Consider the following 17765-nt stretch of genomic DNA (forward strand, 5'->3'; position numbering starts at 1 on the left):
CCTGCCTCCTCCCTCCTTAATTAACTCAGCAGCAGCAACTTTGTTTCCCTTTGCCAAGGTCAGTATCCTGGCATGCGCCAGCCCCGATGGAGTGGAGAGGAACAGGCCGGCACAGGCCTGGCATCGCTCTCTCGTTGGGGGGGCTCCCGATCCCACCATCCCTGCACTGCCCCCCTCCCACCTCAGGTCCCTGGGGAGCTGCTAGCTGGCTGCGTGACAGTCCCTGGGCTCAGGGATTTGCATGTTAGTCAAGTGGTGAGTTGAGTCACTGCTGGCTGTGTCCTGGCTCCCCCAGGACCAGGCTGCCTGAGAGATGTCTCCATCCCAGGAAGGCCTGGCAGTCAGCCCAGGGGGACGGGCTGAGTGGGAGCGGGAGCGGGAGGGGCCAGAGGCTCCTGGCCAGCTTGCGCCCTTCTCCTTCCCACTCTGCCCTCCACTCTCTGATGGGCAGAGAAGAGCTGAGCCTCCTCTCCAACTAATGGGGGGGGGGTTTCTCGGGGGTCCTTAGAGGTTTCCTACCAGCTCTGCCCAGCTAACCTCTGCTGCCCCTCCATACAAGGTCCTGCCATTGAGACATCTGGCTTCACCATCTTAGGCTCACCTGAGGGGGTGGGTAGACATGCAGAGTTCCAGGCCCCAAGCCCAGCTGTCCCACCCTGATATCTGGAACAGGCCTCGGAATCTACATTTAAACAATCCCCGAGTCTGGCGGTCCATGGGCCATGCTCTGGGAACCCCAGCCTAGATCTCCCAGCCAGGGAGTGACCAGGCTGGAAGAGACCCCTGTCTCAGCTCGGCCAGGCTCTGTGGTACAGACAGGTAAACAAAACCCAGACAGGTGAGGGACAACCCATGGGAGCAACTTAGAAGATGAAGAGAAGAAACAAGGCTCCTGGGTCTCCCCTTCTTCTCACAGCCAGGACAGAGTCCTGAGGTAGGAGGCACCCCAGGAGGAGTCATGTGGCCCCTCCCTGACCTTAAATGTCCAGAAGATGAGATGCCCTGCTTCGCCCCCCCCCACCCCCAAGGGATGATGTAGGGCAGCCATCTGACTTTGGCCCGTCCCAACCCTGCAGGTGACCTTTCCTGGCCCAGGCCCTGACTGGGTCCCGGAGGCCCTGCTCTAACAGGCACGTGCTCTCCAGGAGGCAGGGTTAGTGTGGATGGCAGGACCTCCCTTCCCCCACACCTCTTCACATGGCTCCTCCCTTGTCCCCTGAAATGGCCCCTGGTGGCTGTCTGCAAACTGGGGCTGAGTAATAAACACAATGGAGTACCTGACATCTGGAAGGTTCTCCAATATTTGTGGAAAGGGAAGGGGGGAGGAGGGAAGGGAGAGCGGGAGGGAGGAGCCATTTCGTAAAAAGCTGGTGGAGGACCAGAAAGAATACTGAGCTAAAAGAGAGAGGTCTCACATTTGGTTTTGCCCTGTCCTCAGCCAGCAGCGTAACCTTTGGCTTCTCTCTCTCTGGACCCTTTTGGGGACCCCTCCCTCCAGGCCTCAGCTTCTGCGCCTGTAAAGCATGGGGTGGGCCCAGATGTTCTGACATTAGCTTTGACATTGTAAGAGTCCAGCCTTCTTGCTGCCTGAGTCTCCTCTGGAAGTGGTGTTTACGGCGCCTGGGCCCCTCCCCAGCTCCCTAGGGGGCAGGAAGCTCCTGTGAACCATCCACCTCCCAGCCTCATGCAGGTGAGTCTCATTAATAACGACAGGAAAGGATGTCAGCCTGTGTCTGAATCCACCAGGGGCCCAGCAGCCTGCCATGCGCTTTGTCATAAAATATGTTGTCACCTGGGGAAGAATCATCACCGATGAAATATTTCAGGAGACAAAAACAAGAGGTGCATTGATTTTTCCACGAGGTCAGACAAGTTCTGGGAAGCCTCTTGTAACTCAGTTGTCACGGTATCTCTCCCTGAACATCCATTTAGCCGCGATGTCAGCAGCCTCTGACCCAGGTGGACACCCTTCCCCATCGCACGCTATTCTTTCCAGAGGCCAGAACCATCCCCTGGGCTTCCCAGATTCTGGGAACTAGGGGTGACCCGGATCCAGCAAAAATTTCTTCTCCAGATTCATCCAAACCGGCTTTGAGAAGAGTCTGCTCAGGTGTCTCCAGGACTCTGCTGACCAGCAAAGTTCGCCAGTTGTTAAGTTTGGAACATATGCAGAGAGACTGGCCAGATGCCCTGACCACCCCACCCCACCCCGTTTTTACTGGGGTTTCAGCACACAGGTATGGTTGTTAAATCATTGACTGTGAGATGAAACTCAATCTCCTGCACCCTCTCCCCTCGATGGACCTGGTGCTGGCCCAAAGTTCCAACCCTCTAATTGTGTGGTTGGTCTCTCTGGGGACCAGCTCCCATCCTGAAGTCATCTCATTAGCACAACAGACTTTCCTATCACTCAGAAAATTCCGAGAGCTTTTGAAGCCCTGTGCCAGGGACGGGACAAAACCCAGATATAATCTTGATTATACCACAGATGGGTTAGCGTTGTCACTTTACCAAGAATTGACTGAGGCTGAGAGAGTGAGGGATGGGCTCCCAGTCCAGGAGCTGGTCAGTGAAGGACGCAGAACCAGAGCTCAGACCTGTTGGGCGCCAAGTCTCTGAACTTACCCCTAAACTGTCCTATTGCCACCGTGTGAAGGAGAGTGTGAGAAACTCTCCCAAATGAGCAGTGATGAAAGCTTAATAAATACTCTGGACACCAAGTTCTCTACATACTGTGGGTATTATTCCCTTATCAGATCTGCGATTTGCACATAGCTTCTCCCATGGTATGCCTTTTTGCTCTGTTGATGTGTCTTCTGATATACAAAGGCTTGTAATTTTCATGAAGTCTAGTTTGTCTAGTTTTTCTTTTGTGGTCTGTGCCTTTGGCATCAGATCCAAAAATTAATTGCCAAGTCCATTGTTGGGAAGCTTTTGCCCTGTTTTCTTCCAAAAGTGTTATAGTCTTAAAACTTACATTTGGATCTCTGATCCATTGGGAGTTAATTTTTGCATATGGTGTTAGGTAAGGGTCCCACTTCATTCATTTGCATGAGGACAGCCAGTTGTCCCAGCACTATTTGTTGAAAAGACTGTCATTTCCCCATTGGATGGTCTTAGTGCCCTTGTGGAAAATCATTTGCCCATATGGGGAGGGCACTCTAGTGTATTCCATTGGTCTGCATGTCTGTCTTTATGCTGGTACCACACTGTTTTGATTACTGTAGCTTTATAGTAAGCTTTGAAGCTCAGTGGAGCTTCCCACTTGGATGTGCCAGGAGGGTGATACATTCTGGAAGTTTGTATCCAGGACCTTCCTAGACCTTGCCCTATGCATACCCTTTATGATAAAACTAATTGAAAGTACAGCATTGCCCTGAGCTCTGCGAGTCCTTATAGTGAATTGTCAAACCTAGAGGGTCAGAAGAACCCCTGAATTTGTAGACAGATGGTCAGACGTGAGGGTGGCGTGGGGACCCCTGGCTGGCTCTGAAGTGAGGACAGCCTTGTGAAGATCTCAGCCCTTCATTTGTGGGGGTCTGACGCTAACTCGGGGGTGGTGACTATCAGAACTAAGCTGAAGTCCCCCCAATTGGGATGGAAACAGAATATCCACATGAGGTTGTTGTAAAGAGTAAAGGAATAAATGGACAAAGTCAGCCGAGCCCCTTGCCCACACCCAAAACTCCACAGACGATAGCTCTTATATTTGATTATTTTAACAAATTTCTTCTCCCGCTTCAGCCAATTGAGAGCTGAGCACTAAGACCTGTCCTAGCATCTCAGTGACTACAAGGGCTTGACAGGGCCGAGTCACCTCTTAGTCCTCTGTCTCCCGTCTGTAATGTGATACCAGACAAGATGACATCTAAGGTGGCCTCAAGCTCTGAAATCTCACTCGGTGTGCCAAATTTTGTTTAAAAGTGTGCTTTTAAGTCTCAAAAGCGTCCCATTCCATGGTACTCTGGGCTTGCTCGTTAATAAAGAATTCTAGTTTAAGAAAGAGATCCATTCTGACGGAAAATCGTAATTGAATGGCCGTGCGTTCATCTTCTCTGTAACGGATGCTGCTGTTCAAACGGCAGGGGAGGCAGAAGCAGGGCCGTCCTCCAGGTGCGAGCTCACCCAAATTGCAGGCAAAGTACCTGGAAAATCCAATGTTACGCAGGTAGCTCCATTCTGAGAAGAGAAAGTGTCTGTTCTCACAGCCTTGAGATAGCCAGGCACCCAAGAAGCCAGGATCTGAGCAGAGCCCATCACTTGGGTCCACGGAGCCCAGCCTGACTTTCAAAGGCGGTGCAAATCGCCCAAGACTGAATTGGCCTCTGCTGAGTGTGTTAAATGTATTTCATCGCATTCTGATCCTTTTAAGTCCGTAACTGTGTGCTATTCAGACACAGAAGGCCTACGTGCTAGCTCCCCAGATGGTCCCTCACCCTCACGCTGTGTTGCGCCTCCTTTGCTGCCAGCCCCCAGCCAGGTCAGACCTTCCTCTTTCTCTTGTCTGGCTCCCTTGGGCCTGATGCCTCCAACTGTCCCTTGCTTCCGGTCCAGGTTCGTGTTTCCCTCGGAGGCCACTTCCCCGCACAGCCCCAGCTCTGACTTTCCCCGGACCAATCAAACATGGTTCTCTTAAGTTTCCCCACAGAAGATACAGGTTCTCACCTCCAGCAGCAGAATGCCAAGAAACAGGAAAGAAAAATGCGCCTGAGCAGGTGAAATTGGTATCACACAGTCACGTCCCGATGAGCCCCAAGCTCGCATGCCACTCGGTCTACTCACTTTATCGACTTACTCAGATAGTTTGAGTATAAACAGTTTGGTTTTACAATCCACAGCACGTGAATGACAGGGGGAGAGGGGAGAGCTGGGAGAGAGGACAGAAACAGCCACCAACAGCAAGAATTGAGAGCAGATGAGAGGGAGGAGGGAGTCAAAAAAATATATGAAAATTACTTGAGAAACCAAACACGACGTGTCTGGGACCATTCTGTGTAGGAGCAGAGAGTTTCTTACGATGCAGCCTCCCTGGGTAAGATGACGGAGTATGGTGAGTAATCTCCAGAGGCATAATTCCTGAAACATCAAGGAAAGGTTACGTGTGATTGGTCATTTAAGAAGGCATGAAAGCAGACCATGCTTTTTGGAGGTACGATGGCAAACTTGTAGTTAGTGGGAAATTCTTCAGCCTGGAGTAGCTACCTTCCCATGAGGGCTTCTTAAGAGCATTCCTGTGTTCGCTTGGTGGACACAAAATCCACCAAGAACTTGTTTCCTGAGCACCATCCACCTCCTAGGGTGGGCCCGCCTCGGCTCTTCCAGGATAGTGATAGTAAAGGTCTTTTCTGGCTATAGATGACCTCAGGGGCACTGGTGGTGGTGGTGGTGGTGGTGGTGCGGGGGGTGATTTAAAGATACACAAGGAGGGTCGGGTTCACAGAGCCACAGAATGGGGTGGGACCTGGAAATGCCTTCACCAGGCTCTAGGCCTTGTTCTAGGCCTGCCAGCAGCCAGCAGGAGGGGGATGGGTCGGGGTGGATACTCAAGCTCCAGAGAAGAGTGAAACTGCCCACGGGGGGACCAAGCCGAGCTTCTCACTTCACTCTGAAGCTCTGGGACTTTGAGTCTCTGAAACAGACCCAAAGCTTTTGGGGGTGACCTATACCTGAACCCAGCACAGGGACCGGCTAGAGAAAAACAGTCTGATGAAACCAGGACGGGCCATTGCCCTGCCCCTGGGAGAGTGAGTGAGGCCGTCTCCCATCTTGGCCGCAGCCTCACCCTCATTTTGTGTCTTCCTCCTACCCTCCAGCAACACTTCCTCCCTTGCTCCCCTCTTCTAAGCAGCCTCCCTTCCTCTCAGGCCTGGAATCTGCCCTGGCTTTGACCTCGTTGGCCTCTCGGCACCGGCCTCGCCCCACTCCATCCATGCTGCACCCCGAGAGGGCTGTGCTCTTCCTCCGCCTGTGGATCCGTAGCCAACCCCTCTGACAAACTCCCGCTCAACTTCCACTCCGTCTTAACCTTGTTTGGATCACGGACCATCATGAGAATCTGACGGACACCAGAGGCCAGAAAAGGGCCACATGCACAGCATTTCACGTGTGACCTTAGGGAGTCTCAGACTGCCCCAAAGTTCATCCCCGAAGCCCCTGGAGGTCTGTGGACCCAATCAAGGCCGAGAGTCCTGAATCCAGCTCAGAGGTCCTTTCCACAGGACGGTCTCTTTGGCCCGTTCCCTCATCTGCTAACTTTCATTGAGGGGCTGCTATGGGCCACGTCTTGGGGTCCCGTCTCCTCCAGGAGCTCTTGGCTCACGCCCTTATCATGGCATCTTCATCTGTACTGCACTTCAGATGTTCACATGACCATTTCCCCAGAGACGGCAAAGTCTTCCAGGCTCTCATGAAGGTGCGTCTAGGTCTTCACTCCCAGCACAGAGTCAGCACTCAACAAAAGTTTGTCAAGTGAGTGAAAGAAGGTGGTCAGGGAAGATGTCCTATCGGGATATTTGCAAGGCTAGTGCCTTGGAAGGAGTGATCCTTAAAAGGCCACGCCAGCACTTGGCCTGCCCACGACTCAGACACCAGTCGTCCTTAGAACCATGGAGGTCTGGCGCCTACGCCACCTTCATTTCTCACTTGTATGCTTTATACAAAAGTGTTCTTTATTATTGTTACCTCAGAGTGGATACGTAAATCATTTTCTCTTTATGTTACAGTGTGGCCAGGGAAATTGAGAATTTCCCCCACCTTTTAGCTGTTATTGTAATAATACCTTTGGAGGGTAACACGGCCCTTTTGCAAAGTTGACCTCATCCTAACCTCCGAACAGGTTTGTGAAATAAGTGGATAATGCCTCTTACCTCCACTGTTAAGACAGGGAACCGCAGCTCCCAAAGGTGAAATGACTTGCCCCGCATCTCATGGTCACTACGCAGCTGTCCCTACGGCCCCTGCTCAAGTTCAGGCAGCTCTCTGCCCACAGAAACCTGTGTCCTCTTTCCCTTTTTCTGCCCTGCCACCTTGAGGAACTGCTCATCCCATCCCCCCACCCTCGAGATCAGACCTCACCTGAGCTATTTCTGTGCATCGTTCCAACTCCAAGTTCAGCCACATCACTGTACGGAGTTTGAAATCAGCGATGGTGGGAGTATTTACACTGCGGAAATTGACAATGGTCTGGTGTCCACCCCTGGCCCTCTGTCCAGTTCCCTTTCCCCGCCCCTTTCCCCCAGCTGCTTCTGGTTAGTACCCTGAAGCTTTTTGTCTCTCAGAGAGAAATGCAATCTTTCCCGGAGCACCTTGGAGGAAGGGTGGTGCTGGGCTGTGTCAGGCATGGAGGGTGCTGCCGGCCCCAGGCAGAAAGCCCCTCTCTGGGAGGGGGCGGGAGTCGGGCGCCAGGACCTTAACCGTGATGAGCCCTGGAGCTCATTTTCCCCGGCTGGGCCTCCTTCAGAGCCTCCTTATAAATGCCAGTCAAGCCTCATGATGGTCTTCTTTCATTATTCAGCGAGGAGAAGGCAGATTAAAAATACATGATGGCATTTTCCAGGTCGGCTCACTCAGCATGGCAAGGGTGTTTATCAAGTGTCCTTGTTCCTGCTGTGACATTGGGGATATGAAGCTGGGCTCCCCGCCCTCTCAGCCGGCCCAGAGCCCTTCCGCCCCCCAGCTTCACTCGGACATCTGCTGTCTGGGATATGCAAGCCCGTCTCCTGCCAAAAGAGGCAAGTCCTTTGTGCTTTATTGAAAGAGACAGGATTTATTTTCATTTTCCTTTGCCTCCTGTGCTTTGAGGTTCCCTAAAGCCAGGGGATTCGGGCATAAGCAAAGAAATGAGATCCCCCATAAGAGTGGCTTTCTGGCTAATTGCCTGGGTGAGGATTAGCTGTGAATCCTCTCCTGCTTTGAAATCTACTTTCTCATTAGGCCTTTACTGATCCTCAGGTAGGACAATAATTGCCAGCCCCCCCTTTCATTTTAGGGACACTTCTAGGAATCTCGCCCTTTCTTTGTAGAGGCGTTCAGTGCAGGGGAAGGGAGAGGGGAGGCTATGCTACAGGACAGCCCCGTAGGTCGCCATGCTGGCTCTGTTCCCATCCCGGGCTCACCTTTGCCCCAGCCCTGCTCAGGCCTCCCTGACTGACAGACCCGACTCTGCTTCCCCTCCAAAGGCACTGGGAGGTGAAACAAAGGCCCCTTGTGCACAGGCAGGGGGGCCTGGAGAAGGTGTGGGTCTTCTGGAGCAGGGTTTCAGTCCTGGATACCCCATCTCTGTGTGCAGTGGGCTGGAGCCCACTCACATAAGCGCCAATCCTGCTCATCTCTTTCCAATTCCATGTTGAGTGATACAACGTTGGCAGCTTGATACTGGCTGTGGCGGGAGCCTTTGTACCACGGAAATGGGCAAACGCCACCATCGGGGCTTTTATTTTTCTGGAGAGCCAGTTGTTCAGGGTTTACCAGCACACCCCTCCTGTGTGTGCTGCCTCCCCAACCCGGGGCCAGGCAATCCAGCAGGGACTACAGGAAATGAGCTGCAATCCAGAAAAGCCAGTGGGTGCATGTGCTTTTCTAGGTAACAGAGCTGGGACCTAAATGCTCCTGACCGGCGAGCAGGCTTCTCTGTTTACCCCAACTGCTGTGAATGGGGCTCCTGAGTGAGGCTACATTAGAGCCCCCACTGCATGCAGAGGCCCCCGCGGGGGTGACACAGAGGACAGAGGCGAGGCCTGGAGAGACCTCTGTCTTCCCCCTTTGACCTCAGCTTTGGTCCAGGCTCTGTCCGTCACGAAAACGTGGTCTCTGCACTCGGGGTTTTGGAGCGTGAGGTGGAGGCTGTGATGGGGCACCTCTGCCAGTTGCTGCAGGTCCCACCTGGGGACATAGGGGCAGGATTACAGCATTTAGCTCCAGTTTCATCTTGCCCACCCTGGGCAGCCCAGGAAGGCTCAGCAGAGATTGGGACACACTCAGAAACTGGACCAGGCCAACTGGGCATCCAGGCCCCAAGAAGGAACAGGTAGTGTCTGGCTTTCCACCCGCTGTGGGCATACTGACCATGGAATTGTCCCACAGCAGCAAGTCACCAGCCACTTCCTGGACACAGCTGGCAGCCTGGTGCCAGGCCCGATGAGAGAACTTCCAAGGTTCCTTCCAATTAATAGAGGCTCTGGATTAGCTCCCAGGAGGGAGCAGCCCAGCAGAGTGACAACGTCTCTAACTGCCTCTGCCTGTCCCCCTCCAAATTAAAGGGACTCTAAAGTCCAATTATGGCAGGGAACACGTTACCTCTTTAAACCAGAGAGTCTGACTCTGCTCAAGGGATATTTGCAATTGCCTCCAGCCTCCCCTGAGCTAAAAAATTATATGCTTTTTCTCTTTGCTGAATTACCACATCCTCAGATTGGTGCTGAGGGGGTCCCTGCCGGAAAACCCAAGCGTCAACCTTCTTTGCAAACTCAGAGCCCATAATTGGTTTGGAAATACCGAGTGAATAGCTAAAAAGGCTTCAGGGGGATTAATGTCAAATAACGCGTCCCCTTGATGGCGTGGGGAGCCGTCGTGTGGGCATAGGTGGTGGCAGGCCCCATGAATTTCAGCTGTGTTGCAGAAATATCATTAGGACTCAGATTTGGGAGTCCCACTCTCAGAGCCCCAAACTAGCCTGCAAGGCCTACGGATGCTGTGCAGACAGCTTCCAGCCAGGCCCTCTCCCTTCCTCCAGAAGGGCTGGACCAGCCACAAGGGTGGGGACTCACGTGGCTCTTGGCAGGCCACACCTGCACCTGCCTCTGAGTGTCATTGGGCGGCTATTTCCTTTGCCCGCAGAGTATTCCCTAAGCGGAGTGTCTGTAAGCACACGGTTCTTTGTCGTCTCCCGCCTTGAGCTGGGGTCCACACATGCGCAGAAGAATGGGCTTCAGGTCAGACACTGGGAGGAGGCCTGCCTCAGCTGCTCGTCAGCCATGTGGCTCGAGGCAGATCGTTCTGAGCCTCAGTTTGCTCATTTGTCAAACCGGAAGAATGTTTCCAGTGAGTCCTTATGTGGGAGGATGAGATGATTCCTTAGACCTTCCCCCAAATCACCTAACCAAAGACCGTACTCTAGTAAAAGTTCGTTCTTCCTGATACTACAAAGTATAAACCCAAGCGGTTCAACTACAAAGGCATTCCTGCCGGTCTTTGGCTGGAGAACACTGACCCTAACAACCCTTCAGATGCTCAGTAGTCACATGTGGCTAGTAGACAGCACAGACGTGGAACAATTCCATCACTGTAGAAAGTTCTGTTGGGCATCACTGGTCTAAACCATCTGCTTGCAGACCATGGCTCTGCAGTTAACCAGCCGTGTGACCGTGGGCGCACCACGTGACCCCTCTGAGCTTTGTTTCCTCATCTGTAAAATGGGTACAATTGTTGTGAGGATTCCATGAAATAACACAGACTAAGCTCCTGACATTATGCCTGGTGTGGTGGTTTAATAACACACCCACAGAGCCTTTGACACTCCTCCTTTCAAGAGGTGGGATTTAATTTCCCTTTTCTTGAATGTGGCCTGAATGTAGTGACTCGCTCCTAACGAATAGAATATGGCAGAGGTGATGGCGTATGACTTACAAAACCAGGTCACGAAAGGCATTGTGACTTCCTCCTGGCCCTCCTCTTGGATCACTCACTCTGGAGGGAAGTTGGCCGCCATGTTGCGAGGACACTCAAGCAGCCTTAAGGAGGGGTCCACATGGTAGGGAACTGAGGCCTCCAGCCAACAGCCGGGTGAGTGAATAATCTTAGAAGCAGCTCCTTCTGCCCCAGTTAAACCTTCAGATGGCTGCAGCCATGGCTCACAGCTTGATAGCCTCGTGACAGACCTGGAGCCAGAACCACTCAGCTAAGGTGCTTGCAGATTCTTGACCCTCTGAAACTATGTGAGATAATAAATGTTTATTATTCTATTTTAAGCCACTAAGATTTGTTACACGGCAATAGGTAACTAATACACAGCGCCTACTGTAGAGCTTAATCACCGTTAGCCATTCTAGCCAACTGTCTACAGAGTTGGCCTAGAGGAAAAGAGCCCAGCTCCACCGGCCTGAGCAGCATGTTCTGCACAATAGCCCTCCTCATTGCAGAAGATGGACTTGGCCTCCTGGCCTTAGAAGTCAATCTGTGAATGCGGTCGATGTGGCCACTTTAAGTGTGGGCCTCTGAGTGGGGTTTTCTGACTTAACACAACAGCCAGCAAAGTAGTGAGTGCTGGCAAGTCAGGCGTCTGTGTGTCCAGGGCTTAGGACCAGTCCTTGGGCCCAGCCAACCTTGGGAGGCTCCTTCCAGCCCCACAGGGCCTTTCCAGTGGGACCTGCTGTCGCCCTGTGTCCACACTTCAGCCCAGAGCTGGCAGCAGGCTTCCTGGGGCCCGTGGCTGAATTCACACTTTGCAAGGAGAGGAACTATGAGGTTGGAATGGGAGAGGGAGGTCCGGTGTTCTCCAGCTTTGGCCGCAGCCCTTCCTGAGCTCCGCCCTCCCAAATTTTCACCAGTCCCAGCCTGGATCTCAGGCGCCATCACCTAGACGGCCTCCCTGCAGATTCCTGGGACACACCGAGTCCAGCCAGATGGACAATCAGAGACTGTGTGCCCTATGCCCACACCAGTCACGGACCTCAACCCCTCAGATTGAGCCAAAGTGCCCAGAACCTCTCCATGCACCACTGGGCTAGGACGCTAGAGGAAAGAAAAGAACACCTCCTACAATGAGAGGACAGGATGGGACCAGTGTGGCCCTCTGCCACGTGATTCTCAGAGAGCAGAGCATATCAATTCCTGAATTGATTGTACACACTGGTTCTCTCTCTCAGAGTCCCCCAGCTATGGAGGGAGGGTCATCCTGCCAGCAAGCACTTAACAAATTGGCCTGAAATGCCCCATCCTTGGCTCCCAGACCTCCAAGCTCCCGGGAGAGCCAAGAGGGGAAAGCCCAGAAGCCGGGCAAGCCAATTAATTGACGGTTAAGCCGGGTACTCAGAGGCAAGGCCCGTCCGTCCTCACTCTGCAGTAAGTGCACAGTCTAGAGGCTGCCACACACACACCAGGACCCTAATAGCTTTGCAAAGCAGGGGACCCTCTTTTGCAGTAAGTGAAAGTAAGCCGTCCACCCCAGGTTAACAATATATATTTATGAGATGTCGCCAGCTGCTCCTGTGTTTTCACATGTGTTTGTTAATGAAAGGTAACCTGAGGGTCAGGTTATTATGTAAATAACTGCTGTGGATTGGTGGTGGTAGAGGTGACCCCCCCCCCCAAAAGGAGCCGTCTCTGTAGTTTTCAGGAGGCGCTAATGAATATTGGATCCTGTCATTTGCCTGGCACTCAGGCCTCGCTTTACACAGCAAAGGGATAGAAAGGACAGGCCTGTCTCCATTTGAGCTCAAATGAGCCACTTCTCCCTCCCTTTCTGCATGACAGGAGTGAATTCACATGCCCCTGCCTCCTCCCTCCCTGCTCCGCCCTGAGCCTGCATGCATCCCCACACAGACAGGGGCCAGATGGGGACGCTGGCTGTAGGACCTTCTGGCTCTTTGCAGATGGCTGAGTAGAAATCACAAACTGTCTCCACCCAGCAGGCCTTAAAGCCATTAGCTTCATGCCTCTGGCCCAGAAACCATCATCCTGGGCCCCCCAGAAAAATAGAAACAAAAAGTTTAGCCAAGGAGGACAGTGGCCTTCCAGAGTCCATGCAGGAGGCTGACCACTGCATGGCAGACAGAGGTGGACAGAGGGAGCAGGTGAAGCCCCCGGCCCCCACTGGAAGGGTGGTGGGGCCACTGCAGGCCCCTGACACCCTCAGCCTACCTCAACAAGAGGCAGCCCGCCTCCTTGCACAGAGGCCAGGAGCAGTGCCAGGCCGTCCAGGGAGGGCCACCTGTGTGTGTCTGCCGTGAGCCACAGGAGCTGTGCGTCCAGGAAAGGCTGAGTGGAGGAAGCTGGCCTGTCGGAAGGTGGGCCAGCTAGCTGGCATTCATGGGGTTCCCAGCACCTCCTTCAAGCTGGAGCCCCACCAGCCCCTGCGTCACAGGCAGGCAGCAGCAGGTTACAACTGTGGCGGGCCCCTGCCTCCACCTCCCCACCCCCCACTGTCTGTGCAAAGCTCATTTAGAGCTCTGAGTAATGGAGTGTTGCCACTGGGATGTCTCCACAAACGCGATACTGCGATCCCCTAGACTTCCCCGGGTAAATAAAAGCTAAGTATAAATAATGGTCCCGTGTCGCCTACTGGTTCTGCCTTTGACTAGAGGGAACACACCGCAATGGTTGATTAAAAATAAATAAAATTAGGCCGTTCTAGTTCCTCCAAACAGAAAGCATGGCTCGCCTCTCTCTGGGTCGGCCTGAGATAGAGCAGCCCGGCCACCCTGGGAGCTCCCAGAGAGTTGGCGTGAGCTGGTTATGGCTGGTTTTACAGCCCCTGTATGATTTACACCCGCTCGCAGGCATGTAGCAGACAGATACATTTTTAACCACTAATTGTCATGTATATAGGGTCCTTGAGTGTCACAGAAACATCTCTCTAGAGGAAGGCGGATATTCCAGTGTTTTCTGTCAGGAGCAGGGGTGGTAAGAAGCAGGTAATTGGGGGTGGTTTGCAGGAGCCACCCCCATGAACCAAGAGGTCAGGGACACAAATAAGCCCAGCCTGGCCTTCCTCTGCTCCTTCTTGGACATGGTGACAAATGCCGATTGGGAGGCAGCCACTGTCACCCACCTTCCCCCACCACACCCTCCAGCCCGGCCTCTCCCACAGGAAGACCCTGGCACGGCTTTTTCAAAGTCGCACCTTTAGGAGCTGACCTCAGAGCAGGTACATGGCTCGTCCACGTGGCTGCCCTCACCAATGGGACGCAGACACCACCAGAAGGACGCAGCTTCCTTCCCCTGTAATGACAACGTGATGGTGTAATGGTAATAGAGCTGGCATTTATCACGCTTCCTACGCCAAGCGCTTTCCATGCATTGCCGCATTCGACCTCGGTCCCCCCCAACGCAGGCTCTGCTGGTGCGGCCACTTAATCAACGAGAAAAGAAGCTTTGGGGAAAAGAGAACTTGTCTAGAATCTCACTGCGAAGAAGTGTAAAAGCGTCTTCAGACTCACACCTTCCTTACACCAAAGCCTGTGCCTGGAGCCAGCCAAACCTGAAGCTCCCAGAAAGGAGGAATTCTCCCCAAGGCACTCAGCAGACACCCCAAAATGGTCCTGGAATGAGACGTTCAGTGTTTAGTCAGGGCACAGGTATTGCTTTTCCACACCTTACTTCTAAGTTCCAGATAACGTATGACATCCTCCACTTCCTTTCGACCTCGTGGCTGCCAATCCTGGCTCCCTTTCCTTTTGTTTTGGGGAAAGTTTGTTCCGTCTGTACAACAAGCTGTGCGAACTTGGACAGGTCACCTCACCTCGCAGGTCTCAGCCTTTCCCTCTGTAAGGCAAAGGGATCGTATGATGCTGATGACAGAAGATGCTGGGCTGGCTTCACGGGCTGAGGACTTGTGTCGCTGAGGGCCCATGTTCAGAGGGAGCCTGGGCTGGGTGAAAGCTCTGCTGTCACCGTCCTGAAATTCCCCACCATTTTTGAACAAGGGACCCATCATTTTCCCCTTGCGTGGGGCCTGCAAATTTTGTAGCCAGTCCTGGAGAGATGTTTTTAACAGTACAATTGAGATTATTGAGTGTTCGTACTATTTTGAGTTACTATTAGTGAGTTCTCTGTTACCGTGCACTGTCTGTGTCTTCCCAGAATTCACATGTGATGGTACTTGAAGGTGGGGCCTTTGGGAGGCGCTTTGGCCATGAGGGTGGAACCTTCCTTCGTACATGGAATCTGTGCTCTTATAAAAGAGACCCCAGAGAGCCCCCTCGCCCCAGCTACCCTGTGAGGACACAGGAGATGCCGTCTATGAACCAGGAAGAGAGCACTAAGTATGGAGTCACCTTGACCTTGGACTCCCAGCCTCCAGAACTGTGAGAAACAAATTTCTGGTATTTATAAGCCAGCTGGTCTATGGTCATTTGTTACAGCAGCACAAACAGACTAAGACATCTATGGATGTGTTCAAAACAACACTTCTTAGAGTAATACACATAGGGTTTGAAAAAATCAAAATGTATAAAACATTCAGTGTCCCAGGGCCGTGAGCCCCTCAAGGCTTCTAGCTCTATATCCGGCAGAACAGAGGTGAAAGGGGCAAGTGAGTGAATGAAGGAATCACAGACTGTTGGAGTGGCCTGAGTGTACATCTAAGCTCCATGGTTCTCAAACTCTGTTCCAGGAGCCCAGGGTGCGTGTTGGGTGGGGTGGGAGCTGGGTGTGCTGGAGGGGTCATGGTGAGGGAAGGTGCCAATCTCCTTCACTGCAATCAGAGAAGCTGTGGGGGTTTTGTCTATTTTGTGTATGGAGTTTCCAGCAAGAGTCGATTTGATAAAAGGGTACCACTGCAAATAATCAACTGCAACAAGCTGGCCCATTGTCCGACTTTGTAAATAAAGTTTTACTGGAACACAGCCATGTCCACTTTGTACGGATTTCCTATGGTGGCTTGTGCTATGCAACAGCACAGGCTACGAATTAACACAGAAGCTTTCTGGCTGCCAAAGCCTGAAATATTTATTATCTTGTTTTTTACAGACAAAGTGTGGACACCTTGATCTAGTCTAATCCTCCCATTTTATAGATGAGCCAACTGAGCCCCAGAGACATATTCAAGGCCTCAAGTTAAGACAACAGGAGAGCTGGGACTAAAACTCCAGTCCAGGGAATTCCTGTGCATAGAGATTTCCAAGAGCCACCCCCTCCACTCCTCACAGCTCACCTTCAGAAACAGCCAAGAAAAAGACCTAGTGTTGATCTTTTCCGAAAAAAAGTCTGCAGGTGTTCAACTCCAGCCCATTGTTGCCTCTCTCGTGAGTCTAGCTATACAGGAGGGCCATCTTCCATGGATGCGAGTAAGGCACAGGAAAGAGAGGAAGGGATAAGGCAGCACGTGGAAACCATCAGCCTCCCACTCCCCATCCCCCTCTTTCTCTTTCACATGGAAACAGCCTCAGTCTCTTGGGCTTGGAAATTGGATCTGCTGGGCCCTGCCTGTAAGCACAGGTGAGCAGGGGCTCAGGCATCATAAGTAATGAGCAGAGCGTGGATTTGCTGATGATGGAGAGACCTTCGGAGAAGTAAACCAACCAGAGGAAGAAGGAACCACATTTGCCCAACAACACAGATGATCAGAGTAAGCGGAGAGGACACGCCATTCACATCAGCACGGCGAATTGCATGCAAAGGGAACCTGTCAGCAAAACCAGAAAAGTAGTGCATGGTTTTAAGGAACATTGTGGATTGCCAAAGTCCACCAGCGTTTGTGCCCTGACGCCTGGGCAGACCAGGAGAAGGGATGGGTGTGCTGATGGGTGAGCAAACAGCACCGCTCTTGGGACAGAGTTGTGGACAGAGCTGTGTGGCATTGGACTAGTTACCAAGCCTCTCTGGGCATCGGTTTACTCATCTGTAGTATATATTTACCTCAAAGTGTTGTGGGCACAAGAAGTTACCATGGGCAGTTCGCTGCAAGGAATGGAAAACTTCAGTTCGAGTTAAAAGGGATACCTCTATCAGAAAGAATCATGATATAAAGTTTTCATAATCTGCTCTGAGGGAGCTCATCTTCCCATGGTCCATCCATTGCTGACATCTAGCACCTTCCTTACTCAGCTGGGCTCACCACCTGCAAGGTCATATCTGCACCAAAGGCAAAACACACCAGGCCCTCTCAGTACTGTGCCCCTCTGCTTCGCTGATTTCTTTGCCCAGAGTCTGCACCGGGCTGGGGAGCAGGCCCCGTCGGTCTCTCTCTCTCATGCTAGTCCCTCCTCCGGAAATACCTTTCCCTCCTCTGTCTGGCCCCAAACTGCACAAACTTCAAAACCCAGCACATCTGTCGTGTTCTGTGAAGTCTCCTTCAGCCTCCCTGTCTTCCCGTTTGCTGCATGCTGGCTGTGGGAGCGAGGATGCAGTCTCTGTGGGGACAGGGAACATTGTTTGGCCATCATTTTCACCCCACCACCCAGCACAGCCCTAAAAAGACCGGTGCCCAGTAAATATTTGTGGCATGCACAGATGGATAAATGGATGGACAGATGAACGGATGGGTAACCCACTAGAGTTAATTCTTAGCTCTGGCTGCCTGGCAAATGAGAGTAAGTCATCCCATCCCAAGGAGGTCCCGGGAACATTTGGGGGTCTCTCCTTCCATAGCCTCTCTGTCCCCATGCAGTGTCCTCCATTCCCCTGAAGACCATGGAAACTGACTTGACAACAGCCCAGAGGGACCTTGTCTCTTCAAGCTGCAGCTTTCAAAATCCTTCTCCCGTCATCAGAGCCTGCAAATAAAATAGTAACTATGCCTGGCAACCCCAGAGGATCAAAGGCAGCAAGAGAAAAACAAAATCAAATTACCCTGGAAGGCAGCAGCTCCTGGAAGAAATATGGCTTGTGAAACTGAAAGCCGAGAGACTGGAGCCTGGCCCCACCCCTCCTCTCCCACCCCCACCACCCGTCACTGGAGGTTTAGAGCAGGGATTACAAACTGCAGGGTGAAGGAGAAGCCAGCCCACGAAAGGCTTTGTTTGAGCCATACCGTGGTTTTTAATTTTAATATTTGAGTGCCGACATCGAAAATCATGCTTTCGTGTGAAAATCCAGCTTGTAAGTCCAAC

At 52.4% G+C, this 17765-nt stretch overlaps 1 long non-coding RNA gene across 3 annotated transcripts; it reads right to left on the reverse strand.

The window, feature by feature from the left end:
• Window positions 1-4758: 4758 nt before the first annotated feature.
• On the reverse strand, window positions 4759-17576 carry LOC109449337 (uncharacterized). Of its 3 annotated transcripts, none has more exons than XR_012492201.1 (7): window positions 17506-17576; window positions 17359-17429; window positions 16932-17066; window positions 15869-16788; window positions 14309-14478; window positions 13852-13935; window positions 4759-5076 (listed from the first exon to the last, which is right to left on the reverse strand). It is a non-coding gene; the product is annotated as an uncharacterized LOC109449337 (long non-coding RNA). The 3 variants fall into 3 exon arrangements; XR_012492200.1 differs by having other exon boundaries at window positions 13838-13935; XR_002137687.2 differs by lacking the exons at window positions 4759-5076; window positions 13852-13935 and having other exon boundaries at window positions 13949-14478.
• Window positions 17577-17765: the final 189 nt, after the last annotated feature.

Source organism: Rhinolophus sinicus, linkage group LG15 (genome assembly GCF_036562045.2).
Source record: "Rhinolophus sinicus isolate RSC01 linkage group LG15, ASM3656204v1, whole genome shotgun sequence".
NCBI classification, from domain to species: domain Eukaryota; kingdom Metazoa; phylum Chordata; class Mammalia; order Chiroptera; family Rhinolophidae; genus Rhinolophus; species Rhinolophus sinicus.